Below are 14,679 nucleotides of genomic sequence, written 5' to 3' on the forward strand. Positions count from 1 at the left end.
GGGCCCGGCCCGGGGCTCCCCCGCCCCTCCGCTCAGGCCCCGGCCCGGGGCAGCGCTGCCATGGCAACGGCCGCCGCCGCCTCGCCCGCGCGGCCTCACTGCGGCGGCTCCCGCCCTCCTGCGGCGCCGCCCGCCCCCGCCGCGCCCCGGGCGGCCCCGCCGGGCCCGGGGGGACGGCCGCGCCCCGCGCCCCTCTCACCGCGCCGTGTGCCCCCCGCCCCGCCTGCCGCCGTGCGCTGCCGGAGCGCGCCCGCCGCAGTGCGAGCTGCGGCCGCCGGGGCCCCGCGGGAGCCGCGGCCGGTCCCCTCCCGGCTGCGCTCTGCGGGCGAGCGGGAGCGGCGGGGAGGGAGGGCTGGTGTCGGGCGAGAGGGTGCCCGGCGCCCGCGGTGGCACCGGCGCTGTGCCGGGGCGCTGCTGCCGCCGCCGGTGCCGGTGATCCCCCCGCTGCCTGCCCGAGCCCTCGGGCTCGCGTTATCCACCGGCTCTCCAGAGCGCTGGAATTACTGCATTAACCAGGGTCCAGAATTAAGGCAGGTGGCCAAGTATCTGCACGCTCATGGCATACTCCTGACGCAGTTCGAACCATAACAACCGCAAACAAAACCAAGGCGCTGCCACCAGCCCCGGCCCATTTTTGCTACCGCACGGCTGGAGTGCCTCAAGGAGCTTCATTAAGACTCCGCTTTGAAACCGACGGTTCCCAATCGAGGATTCCTTCAAAACCACCACCCGCATAAGCCAGTTTTTAATTCTAGTAAACTCCATTGGAAATCCTAGCCTGTTTTGAGTAAACAGGCTGGGAATGGGAATCGGCATTTGGTAATGGACAAGTAACTCCTGACCAGGTGTCTCCTGATACAACTTTAAACAACATTAAAATCTGTTATCTTCATTGTAAAAACATGGTGGATGGAGAGAGTAGACTCTTTTCTCCTCTAATTAAATTTTTGAGCTGCTGGAAAATAATGGTGCGAATTTCATTATTCCGTTTTACTTTATATGTACAATTCTTTGTCAAAATGAAGTATGTTGATTAATTAATCTGCGCATAGTACAATCAAGCAAAGCAAAAGGGTTTTTTTTATGTAGTACTCCATGGAAAAGATTAATACTCTATTAAAACATACATTAACAAACACTGTGAAGCAAACAAAGGTATGTTGATTAACTGCTCCATAACAGTCATCCTGCAGTTATAAGATTTCTCCCAATTGAATGTTATTTGGATGCATTCCACAGTTATGGCATGCTACTGAGAAAAAAAAAACAATCTCAGACATATTGCAGTCTTTCATATGTACGCTGTCTTCTTATTAACATTTTTGAACTAAATTGATATGAACAATATATATACTTACAATGTGGTAACTCAGGTTTTTGTGAACAAGTGTTGAAGCATGGAAAACAGTGCCTGATACTTCTGAAAAAAAAAGCCAACATGACAGTAACAGTAATTAGAGAATATAAAAGCATTTTTGGCAAAATATTTTCCTCAGGCAGCACAATCTACCCAATAAGAAACTAAGAGTTCTGGACTTGTGTGGGCTGGACTCAAGTGTCTTAAAAAAAAAAAAAAAAAAAAAAAAAAAAAAAAAAAAAAGAAAGAAAGAAAATAGGAAAAGTTTCTCTGGTGCCTAAATCAGGCCTAATATGTACATTCACCCATCTGTATATCATTGCAATCACTGCTTGAGCATTCCCAAATATTTCCGAAGAAAGATTTTTAAGGTAAACCTGTGGAAGCTGCACAGAAATTCACATGTTACTTTTGAAAGCATGAATGTTTTCTAGTAATTGAGTGATAGGGTATTTCCCTGTGAGATTAGCAGGCTCAGGTTTACACACCTACCCTGCATTGGGACCTGCATGTATTTGTTGAATCTAGGCTTAGGTAGATTTTGTCAAAGTGCCTGATTGACTCCAAGTGATCCACGATGCTTCAGATCTATCTTGTGGTTGCTTTGGTTAACTTATTTGCTTATTGAAGAGATATTTATATAAAGTGAAATATGTACAAAATTGAAAACAAAATGAAATAAACACAGCATTGTTCTGTAAACAAAAACTTGTAGTGGACTTAGCCTTATTACAAGTGTCATGATGGGCAGGACGGAACAGTCCCTGGAACTGACATGGTTTGGTATATTTTTTCCAGAAAAATTTCAATGCCAAACCCTTCCTCTCATCAATAATAGTGTTATTTTGCTTTCCTCACAGCTGAGGCCACTGTCAGAGAAAGCATTGCAACTTATTTGATACATTCACATGGCAATTCTCAGGCTAAAATATTCATTCTTATTAACTTCTGTAATTGGCCTGTGGGAATTGTTGGAGGACATGCAACACTACACAGTTCAGCTTTATAAAAAAACCCACATGTAGATGAAGCTGTCAGTTTGTCTACAGTCATATTTTCCATTCTTTTTTTCCATGATATTGCTTATTCTAAGTTCCTAGGAGGTCTTTGTTGGTAGGCAGTTTTTGATGGATGTGTGTCTGCGGAAATTTTACTTCTGAGTCTGAGGTTGACTGAATATTCAAATGAGTATCATATTAAACACAAGTATATAGAAGACAAATCAGGTTCTCATAGGTGAGAGTTCTCCAAAGGCAGAAATAAAAATATTACTTTGCACTAATAATAGTCTATAGATGGAAAAGAAAAAAATTTCACATTAATTAAATGAATATACTGTGATTAAAATTGTTTTGTTAAAGGATATTTGGGAGAGGTTTTACTATGAAAGTACCAGAGGGAGGTTTCACTTACCTGTGATCAGGTTTTGAATATGAACTGAGATATCTTTAGCAACAATTACACCAGGAATCAGAATTATTAGAGATTTTGACTTCTTAATACTAGATAGAGATGGAAAGCTAAGCAAAGGTAAACTACAAATATTGAGTAGATATTGTTAATGAGAAAATTCTTGACCAATAAGTCATTAAATCAACATGGAGCTTTGTGGTTTAGACTGTATGATCACAGACGATGTGGAAGGAATGGATCAAATATACCTGATTTTAGTCCTCCCACTTTTAGAATGCTCCCCTTTATACTTTATATTTTTGCTTTCATATTTTCCAGATTCTGTACTGCTATAGAATATAACTCTGTTCAAGTTCTCTTCAGTTTAGTCAGACAAAACAATCCTTTCCAAGTCAGAGAACCAAGGGCACCCTTGAAGTTCAGGCCCAAAAAGTGTAAACAACAGGGAACTGAGGAGAGCAGTTTGGGAGGATGGGAATTCATACCCTGAAGCTGTAATTGGACAATTAACCCCAATATGTAAGTGTACCAAAACTTATGAAAGTGTGAAAACTCGCGACTGATCTTAGGTCCATCTTAGGTAGAGCCATGGCCGGGCTCTTGTACTGCCCAAGGTGTATCCTTTGAAGGCCTTTCTAATAAATACCTCCTTTATTCATTTAACACTGTCTAGCTTTTGTTCCAGGTAGCCTCTCTAGGCATCACCCTTAAACTGTATCAAATTTATAGGAAACACATTAGAGTTGGGGACGTTTGTAATTTTCACACAAGGAGCGTTTGCAGTGAAGCAGCTGACTTGATTTCTGTCTCTGACAGCAGTTGATAGCAGGTGTCTAGGGAAGAGTGCAGGAACAAGGTAGTTCATACAGTACAACATTCAAACATACAGTATTCCCAGAGCTTCCAGAGTGGCACAGTTCAGATAGTCCCTAAGGCATTGGTGGTATCTACTGGTTCAAGAGACACTTGAATACTTTTTCTTTAATGAATTTGTTCATTTATTTTTGAGTCTGAATGGCTTTACTATCTACCATATCCTATTACAAAATCCCTCCACTAACCCACACATATAGTAAATTCTTTGTTTCATTTGTGGCCCATAACTTCTTGTATTTAAAAAGGTAGTGGACAGATTCTTTATTTGTCATCTTTCTGACATTCATGATACTGTAAAGTTTTCATGTCTCCCCTGGTTTCATCTTTTCAGGTTGAAAGGCCCTGCTCTAGTTGTTAATTTGTAGAATTGAAACTGTTCCATAACTTTGATCATGCTTTAGCATTTAATAGTATTTTTTCTAATTGTGTCATTATGTAATTAAAAAAACAGGGAGGGAGGGAGGGAGGGAGGGAGGGAGGGAGGAAGGAAGGAAGGAAGGAAGGAAGGAAGGAAGGAAGGAAGGAAGGAAGGAAGGAAGGAAGGAAGGAAGGAAGGAAGGAAGGAAGGAAGGAAGGAAGGAAGGAAGGAAGGAAGGAAGGAAGGATTTTTTGCAAATATATGAATGGCCTGCAAAATAAAAAAAAGTACTTCTTTTAACTGCAATGTATTGATTTAGTTATGAGCTGCATGCCTTTTATTTTCAGGTAGCTGCATTCATGGGATATAATAAAAAATAATTCAGAGGGCACTGGCCATAAAGAATGCATTCCTGAGAATACAGGAAATGACTGCCAGCACCCCTGTCTCTGCAGCATAGTGTAAATACAGGCTATGTGAGAAAGGAAATTTTATAGGGTACTACTGTTACGCCACTTTGAGCCACTGGAGATGTCTTTCATGTTCTTTTGTAGGTTTTTACTTTTCATTATAGCACTTTGGTTATTCTTTTTAATAGATTATATAATCATAATTGACTATTATAATTTTGAGTACCAGCCTCGTAGATGAAAGGTACACATTTGTTACACTATAATTAGATTGTACATTCTCCTTTTAAGAGTTTTCATTTAATGGCAATTTGCCTGAAGGTTCTCATTTTAATTTTGTTTGGGTGAAAATGAAGGAACTGAAGGATTGCTGTATAAAGAATTGGGGTTTTTGTGTGTGACTTTTGTGACTTGTATCCTTTCCAAGTGTTTAGGTTTTGTTAATCAGAGATCTCTTTATTGCATGGGTTTTAATACTTTCACAGTCCATGAAACTACCATTCTTCATTTAGCAGTTATTTGGATTTCAGGACAGAGACAAGCTTTCTGCCAGTTGCCAACTGCTGCTGCTGTCTTTGTGGCAGCAGTAAGAAAGCATACTAATAAAATCAAATTGTGTTGCTGCTACTGAAAAGCCTGAAAGAATTCAAAAGTAAGGAACTACAATTTTTAAACTGGCCCCATTACTGCCATGACTCATAGGGCACCATAACTCTGGTACTTCAGAATCTTACAAAGGCAATAGGGATGAGTTAGCCGTGCATTCATGAAGAAGATCAGAAAATTACATACATAGGCTGCTTACTGTATAGGGATATCCACATAGAGGCCGACTCTTTTCAGGGGGTTGAATGGCATAAGAGTTAACTTCAGAGTCATGAAGCACAGTCTGCAGTCATTATAGACACCTGACACATAATTTTTTTCAAAGAAATAATCAAAATCCACCTGCTCCTACATGTTAGGAACTTTTTAATTTCCAGCCTTTACTTACACTCATTCACTTTTGCCCCAACATTGTCTTTTATTTTGTAATCTCATTTCCAGTTCTTTACTGATTACCACTTTATGTATACATCTGTTCTGTTGCCTTTGACTTTGTTTTCATCCTGTCCTAACACTACATTTTCTTAAATCCCCATTCTAGTCATGATTGCTTTTCTACTACACTACACTTTTGTTGTATTTATAATACTGATAAAACTTAATTTCGTAATTTCCTTAGGTGCTTAGGAGATCTGATCTTTTTCTCTTTTATCTCTCCTCTTGATGTATTTTTTTTTAGGTATGTGCTTTTCTTCATCTTCATAATTTCTCTCATATCCACGGTCTAAAGAATTTTATTTCACTGCATCTTTGAATAATAATTTCATTTGTTTTCATATGAAAGATGATAAAAGTATTCTTGACCCTTCTCCTCCTCAGGACATCTTTCAGCCATCTAATACATTTTCAAATGAACTGCAGCAGCCTCTCCAATTCCTGTATTCTTTTCACATGAGCTCTACTAGGTGGCACTCCAGGCATAGATAGCTCCCATCAGGAGCTACTGTAGAATAATGTGCTTTGCATTAAGGCATCTCCCCTTTGTCATTCTTTAAATATCCTGTGCTGTTAAAGTTGGCTGTTACCCTTCTCTACCAGCTGACATAGAGATAGACAGCAGAAGTAAAGAACATAATTTGGCCCAAATTGAAGTAAAAGCAAAATTTTCATGGCATAATGTCCTTTGATGAGAACTCACCGATATGTAAGATCAAAGACTGAAATTGTTTTTATTTGTGTGCAAATGGGCAGATAACCTAGTAATCATCTGATATGCAAACACACCTTTTTTTTCCACCATTGGAAAATTAGGACTAGAGGAGGTATATGTCCAAAGAGAATCTGATGCTAAGTCTGGTATTTGGGAATTTCCGAGTTGTTGTCTCATTAATTCAATGAGATTATAAGTTTTTTCATAGACAGTATCTATCCAGAAATATACATGTGTGTGTTTACACACATGGAAAGACTGATAATGGGATTCTTCCTGTTGATATCACTCTGGAGTGTTACCTGACTTCCTTTATCTCAGTATTTTACAATAAGCTTGTATTGCAACATAAGGTCCACTTTACTTGTTTCACGTGGTAACGTAAGGCATCATGAAAATATCTTCCAGCATTACTCAGGAGTCTCATACCAAAAGGAAATTTAAGCCATAAACCTGGAAAGCCAAATTTATACAATAAGTGCAAAATATTCTGCAGTTGATTCTGAACTGTTTTTGTCTTCATAACACAGTATTGTCTTTATAACACGTACTGGTCCCTTTGCTCTTTTAATTAATTTTAGTGGTGTTCATTTGAAAGCATAAGAAAAAGTTGCACAGAAGATAAATTTAAAAGAAAATGTGCATAATAAAACCTAATATGGTGCCTGTGACAATTTCACATGGGAAAATAAGATACAGCATAGTACCAACCATCCTGCAGAGAAATATCTCTGAATGATTAACCAAGACTTAAATTCATATGAAAGAAATAGAAAAATTAAGTGAGTGCATGCCACATTCTAACCATGAGATTGCTTTTATTTTTGACATTTGGCTATTTCCTTAAGCTTTCCTCTAGAAAGCTGCTCATAAGGAGAAGGAGAGCACTAACAGGACAAAGTAGTCTCCCATCTTTGGGTCAGTGAATCAAACTGATTTGTTTAAATTCTTCTTGAAGTTAATAAGCCAGCAAGAAAAGCCCATCCTGAAGACCTAAAGTCTCCAAAACAATCACTTGGTGTCCCAAACAACTGATACACAATCCACCAGTGTCTGTGCTCTGCTCCTTTCCTCAAAGACATGACCATGGCTGTTCTGGGAATCTTTCTCAATAAAATATAAAGACAAACTAGAATATAGATAGCACTTTCTACTAGGGACAGAGGTAATAGACAATATTTACAATTTAATCTTTTTGATTTGCTGTGACTACTTGTCTCCAGTGAGGATTTAGCTACCGTGTTTCACACTTGGGTCAATGCAGTTCTTTCTTTCTGACACTGAACTGGAAAAGCATTAAGAAATTCCACCTGTGCAAGACACAATGCCACAAATCTCCTGGGACCATACCAGGTGCTGTCCTCCATATTCCTTACAGGCCCTCCAAAATAAAAGCATTGCTAATCCAGCAACCAGTTCTCCATTCTTACCCTAGGGAAAAAGCTGCTCTCCATGGGAGCCCAGAGGCTGCAGTACTTCACTGTGCAGCACTCAGGAGCTGAGATCAGACTGTTCTTGGCAGAGAGCCCTATGCTGTGGTACTTTGTGCCAGAGCTGATTAGAATGAGTCTGATCCCAATCAACTTCAGATCACAATGCTGAACGTGATCTTTCTGCCGAGCCCTTCAGTAGGCAACAAAGATAGAGAAACTTTCAAAGGTACAGATCATCCAATAAAGTCACTTAACCTCAGAAGAGGGTTTTTTTACATAAAAATTGAGGCAAATCTCATATAGGGTATCAGAAAATGTTTGGTGAAGAACACAGCAGGAGCCATAATGATGCTATTAAAAATGTAAATTTAATTTCCAAAATAGTTCCAGAGAGAATTTTATTTTTTACATAGCCACAACTGAAGAGGAAAAGGACATTTTCCAAGGGTGACTTCTGCTAAGATGGTTTTTAAATGCTGTGAGTAGGGTATGCTCCTGGCAGATGGAAGAAGTAGTCCTTTATGCCAGCCTGCTTTGGGTTTGAACCCTGATGCCACACACAGCTGAATGCCCTTTTTGCATTCTGAGAAAAAAAACCCCAATACTTCTATTTCCAGTCATCCTAAATTAAGACTCTTTTCTAACTTCTCAACTCAGCTACTCTAGTGAAAAAAAAATCACTTACTTTTACTACCAAATCTCAGTTTTGTGACTGCTGCCTAGATAATTTGCTGATGGATACATTAATAATATCTGTGTGTTGTCCCACTGGGGACTCCTTTACTATGGCTAATGCTCCTCTGAGGAGAAACAGTTGATACCCAGAATCTAGCCATAAAATGTATAAATACAACCTGAAAACATAGTTGAGACTGAATTTTGTACATTGCACATGCAAATTAGCAGGAGGAGAGAAGATTTTACCAGAAGAGCTCCCCTTACCAAGACATCTCATCAGGAGAAAAGAGAAAATATCCCCTCAACCTTCAACCTTCAGGCAGGCCCTGAAGGATTGATATGCACTCTGTTTTACATTATTTTAGATTTTTAGAATTTTTAAGAACTAATTCCAGGGCAGAGGTAACTGACTTGCAAATACTCTTACAGACATGATTATTAGCTGTATATTACTCGAGCTCAAAATAGAGTTTAATGAGCCAGGAAGAAAGATAAATTGCTGAGTTCAGCTAAAATGCTATAGTAGCTACAGCAGGTATGTGTTTGAAACATTTGTCATTAATTAGGTATCGTTAGTTACCTCCTGGATGAAGGCAAAGCTATCATGGGCATCATAAAAATCCATGAAATGCAGTCTATGTCTCCAGAATTTGATAATTCAAATTAATCAACTGGGCAAAACTCTCTTCCAAACCATTAGAGCTATTGATTAATCTGAATTTATAACATGTTATTAAATTTTCATTTTTAGTAAAGATAGTTGATTTATACTAAGGAGAAAAAAAGGGAAAGATTGTGTATAGCAAGCAGTTAGATAGAAGAATATCCAATAAAGAAGGTCTCTCAGCACACAGGGAGAAGCAGAAAGCATACGAGATAGTGCTTCCATCCAGTATTGCATAGGATTTCATTGATTTGATGAAACCTTTCAAGAGGTAGAAAGAGACAATACACCCCAATTTTCATCTGCCTCAAAAGGACAGGTAAATTATTTAAATTCAACTTCTTGAAATAAACCCCTATTATTTGTAGCAGCAAACCAGAAAAAAAATGGTTAAAACAAAAGAAAGTTCACCTACTTGCAACCTTCCCTAGTTAGACTTCCCTAGTTCTGTTCACTCTTTAGTATTGCATGGAATAAAGGGAAAAATCTTTTCACCATGACTTTTCTCTGAATACCCTCTTAAGACCTCTTCCATTTGGGACCTAGAAATACAAAACTATAATCACATACTCAATATAACAAATTCCAGTTGTCCTAGTGCACCTAAAGTCTTCTGTGTCCCCCAGACATCAGTAGTTGTCAGAATGAGTGGCACATGACCAGTGGAATGGCTTTTTTTCTTACCTTGTGCAAAAGGCTATCTGCTCATGACTAGAGCATGGGATCTCCACTAATGTTCTCTTGAAGTCAGAATTTCTGGGGGACTGCTCTGAGCAGTGTGAAGCCAAAGGACTGGGCATTTTGTTTGGTGTGAAGGAGAGCCTTCAGGTGGTACAGAACCAACACAAGAACATCCAGGCCATCAAGTGTTCCTATGGCTTATTCTGTGCTAGGCTTGGGGTGGAACAGCCTAGAACTTAGCAGCAGGCTGGTGTGCCAGGTCGCCTTGGCTGTGCCAGGCATACCTCAGCTGCAGCTGACAACCTGGCACAGGGGCTCAGTTAATCAAGAAAGGTTATGTAAAAAGCATAGAATTCCAGGCAGAAAAATTCAAAAGTATCTGCACACAAAACCCTCATTGTCCAGTCCAATCACTTCTGCTCTGCACCAGCTGCTCCTGTGAAGTTTTTCAACTTATCCTCAAATGTATCTGTCCTTGATAATTTAATCAGTATTTAAAGCTCTGTGATGTTATTGATCCCATTCATGCCTCCAACATGTGTTTCCAATGGAAATTCCAGCAGAGAGGAAAAGTGCAAAATATCTTTTCATCATCTCCAAGAAGAAAAAGATGCATTTTTCTCCTTTCTGATTTTATAGTTTGTTGTATAATAGCAATAATCTCTTTTGCTTTCATATACTTGCAATAAATGGCTTTTGAGATCGATGAAATGTCTGAGCTTCACTTTGGCTATTAATCATTCTTAGTAGCATTTTATTGCTTTATATATTACAAATAACAGAAATGATTCCTTAAACCTACCCAGATAGCTGAGGACTGCAAATTTCAAACCTAACTCTGAGAGACAGAGTCACTGATGGCAATTCCTATGTCGTCTTTTATAAGAGTAAGTAATAACAGCACTATGCCTTCCACCTGCAGGTTTCAACCCCCACTATACAATGCATTAAGGAAAAGTGAACCTTGCTTCTCTGTTTGAAGGAGGGGACAAGATGAGTTTGTGGGTAAGAAATACCTGTGAATATCTCTTGTCATTTTTTTTCTCATTATCTGCAAATACAGTATTTGTAACCTGGCAGAGTTTGTAATACCTGCTCTTGGTGCCATCCTGCTAAGAAAGCTCCTTGGGAGCCAACCTGCTGGCTGCAGTTACAGGAACATGCACTGACTGCCCTGTGAGCGCAGCAGTGTTCCCCATCAACATCAGCAAGACTGGAGTGAAACAAATATTCACTCAACAAACTTGCTCCACATATTCCCTAATTTGACCAGTTTTCAGTCCCTCTCTTTGCTCCCTATCCTTATTCTGCCTAGGGTTTAATCATGCCTTTTTGTGTAATTATGAATTAAAAGGGACAGTGAACCAAAGGAATGAAATTCCCTTAAAGTTCAGTTTGGAAAAATATGTTCCAACTCTGAGAATAATAGTATTTGCCTTTCATAAAGAAAGAATTACCATGAACTTGAGCACAGTATGTTATTCTCTTCTATTAGAGTTTCTGCATTGACATAGATCTAGCTCTTGGATGCCTTTGCTTTGATCATCTATCATCCTTTATTCCAATAAAAATACAAAACCTATTTCTCAGTTCAGTGAAATTCTGTATTTGTTTGCTCAGGTGATGACATCAGTATAATTTCTTTGCATCCACATGAGATTCACCCCATCTAGTAAGAGCTCAACATTGTGACTCCCCATGGCAATGTCCTCTTTTGGGGCATTGTGAGCAGTCAGTTGCTAAAGAGCAACCAGAACATTCTCACAGCATGGCACAAAACACTTTACTGTTGCCATAGGCTGTGTGTGAATCCTGGCTGTCTGGGGGTGCTGCTGTTGGGAGCTCAGAGAAGGAACCCAAGGCATCTTGTTTCTCCCATCAGGGGAAGGGCAGATGGCCAATAGATCTGAATGCCAGGTCCACCAGCAGCACTGACAGTAAGAGGACACTGGGTGTGCACACTGCTGTCAGTTTGACAGCACTTCAGCCATAGATCTCTCAATTCTAAAGACTTGCAGTGAAATAATATGAAAATGGGATGTTCACTCACCTACTTTTCTGCAAGTTTCAGAAAGTCAAAAAGAAATTGGATTGGGATAGCACAAGTCTTTTTATTTTAGGCCTCAGCCAGCATGAAGGAAATAGGGGGAAAGCAGCTTTAATTGATATGAAAGGATTTTCATGACAGTCTCAGTGACTGGCCAGGGTTTTGTTTGTTTGTTTGATAACTAAAGGACAGACTTCAATTTCTTCTGCCATGTCTACTCTAGGTACTTTCCAGTGTTACAAAGTCTTCAACACTGCATCATGGTTCTAAAACTTTATCCAGGTTAGCTACTTCAATACCTGGAGTTTATTTTAATGTTTTCTTCAATTTAATAACAATCCATCCATCTGAGCCTAATTCTGCAGGCAAAATAGGTCCATACAATTAATGACAGCAATTTTATATTATTTTATCACACAGTTGCAACACAAAGGTGTGTGGAAGGAACACCTGAAATAAGTCTACTTTAAAACTTCCCTGTTTTTCCACAAATCGTTTGTTGTATTGCATTTTCACTAGCCTTACATGAGACATTCTGCCACCCTCTAAATCACCTATGTCTTAACAGTGCCTTTGTAGTCTATGGATTACTTCCCTTTGAATATTAAGAACAATATTTTAATAAGGGAAGTAGAGATAACTTGTTTTTTAGTCTCTGTCTTGACAGAAGAGGATCAGAAAGGAGAACTGGTTTCTGTTCCTTATGCATCACTGGCCAAATTGTTTCCACATTTCCAGTCTAATCTAAATTACACTTGTGTGATTCCAGACCATGAGAGAAGACATGCAAGACTCAAATTGAGAAAGCTCTCGTAGCTTGCTCTTGGAAGTTTCAAAAGTAATATTGAACTCCTCTAGGCTCCCTTACTCTCCTACTCTCTTTTTATTTGTTAGGGATGTAGGAGGTGGTTGTTCATACAGCTCAACAAGGTCTTGCCAGGCCTCCTCAGATCTGGGTTAAGTTCAGATCCTCCCTATATCAAATGAATGCATATTAATCATATTAATGAAATCAGATTTTACCTTCACCTGCTTCAGGAGGAATATGAAGTCTCTTCATCAAAAACTGATGACCATCTCAAGAGATCCAGTTAGTTCAGTTATTCTGTCTCTGCCACTGGTCAATAGTATATGCTTAAAGAAGACTATATGAACACAGCATGTATGGAGTGGTCCCTCCTCACTTTTAGAAATCAGCATTTTACTGTGATTACAAAAAGATCCTTGTTAACTAGTGAATAGAGGAGTCTGGAAAGATGACTTCTCTAAATTACTCTTCCCTTGAATTTTTTTGTGCTCTCAGGCAATTCACAAAGGTTGTGACTCATTTACCAAGTCAGTATGAAAATATTCATCAGAATTTGCAAGTTGGTAGGGTCTCAGTGCCCCTCTAAAGCTGTGTGTCACTGCAGCAAAGCTTGTGAGACAACAGCTGTAAAATCTGCTACAGCCAACAATGGAAAAATGTGCCTTAGAAATGCTTGCACGTCTTGAAAACCAAATAGAAAAATGAGACTGTAAGCTTAGATCTGGGGGAACTTTGCACAGAGTACAAATGACAAATTAAAGCTATATAGTCCTATTGAAGTAACTTATTTTCTTTATATTTTTAAAAAAATACCAGAATAGCTAGTGGGCAGAGACCAATAGACTAAGTACTTCTCAAACAAATGTTCAACAAAAATTAGCAGTCCCATACCATAGACAAAGAAACTAGTTTCACTTCATTTGAAACACAAAGGTTTATCTCAGGACTTGTGTCCAAAAGTCTTTATAACATTTTAAAGCAGTATGCTATAAATTCTTTCTTTCCTCTAATTTTTCTCTAAAATTTATGAGATTTATGAGTTTTTATTTATTTGAAAATTAATTTCAGAAACCTCTAAGGTATACCACAGTTAGGTTTTGGGAATATTATTTATAATTTTTCTGTTTTGAAGATGCTCTTGTGAATCCATCAGTATGCCCTCTTGTTTCACAATAGTTGCCCAAGATATTTTTTAAAGAGTTTTACAAACTTAGAAAAGAGTAATACAGTCCTACAGAAAAGAACCGTATCTCATACTATCTCTCTTAATTTCTATTTATTCTTCCATCTACAGGAAAAATAATAAAAATGAAGAAAACTAATTTACACAGAGAATTGCACATATAAGTGAAAAAAACCCTGTATGTTTTCTTACTATATTCCAACAAATTGCATACTATCCATCAATAATACTATCCAGTCATGTGGAATATTAAATAATAGGCTGGCTGCCTTCCATAAATTTCATCAATTTTCCTTTTATACTTAAAAAAAGTCTTGCAACTTCAGTGAGAAAAAGGTCAATCAGAAAAGTCAAATAATTTTCTTCACTATGTCAGAGATTTTACATATGTATCTTATATAACGGAATTCTGTCTTGCTTCATTTGGTAGGTTCTCCTCTTCTGCTTTGTCTGCTACTTAATATGGTGATATATTTTCCTCTAAAACCTTCCAAGCATCTTTCAAATTATGAAAAATATATTTTGTTCATTATAAAACTGTAATTTATCTAGTGACAATTTGTCACACAACCCTTAATACGTGTGTAGACTGATATGTTTCTCTTGTTCTTTATAGTACCATGATCAAAGCTTATAACTGCTGCATTTGGTTTTGCTCAGAACATGTAACAATTAATAGTAAAAATTTATTTTTTATAAAGGTTCCCCCTTCAATATCACCTGCCATATAAAGGTATATGCAAGGTTTTTTTGCAAAGCATTGCTTGATCAGCAAATTGCTTCCTACCAAAACCAGAGTGTTACTATATGGCAAAAATCTCATCAGATGGGTTTGCTTGTACAGAAAAGCTGACCAGAAATGTTATTTTCCAAAATATATTTTTTCTAGTAAAGCTATTTTCCGAAGTAATAGTTTGCTTTTTGAGTGCAGTGTCAGAGGGAATGCATTCCAATCAATTTTGTTGTATAAATGTCTCTCTGAAGAACAGGACATGAAATCTGCTCTTTGCCTCAG

The sequence above is a fragment of the Lonchura striata genome, chromosome 6 (genome assembly GCF_050655825.1).
Source record: "Lonchura striata isolate lonStrDom1 chromosome 6, ASM5065582v1, whole genome shotgun sequence".
Lineage (NCBI taxonomy): Eukaryota > Metazoa > Chordata > Aves > Passeriformes > Estrildidae > Lonchura > Lonchura striata.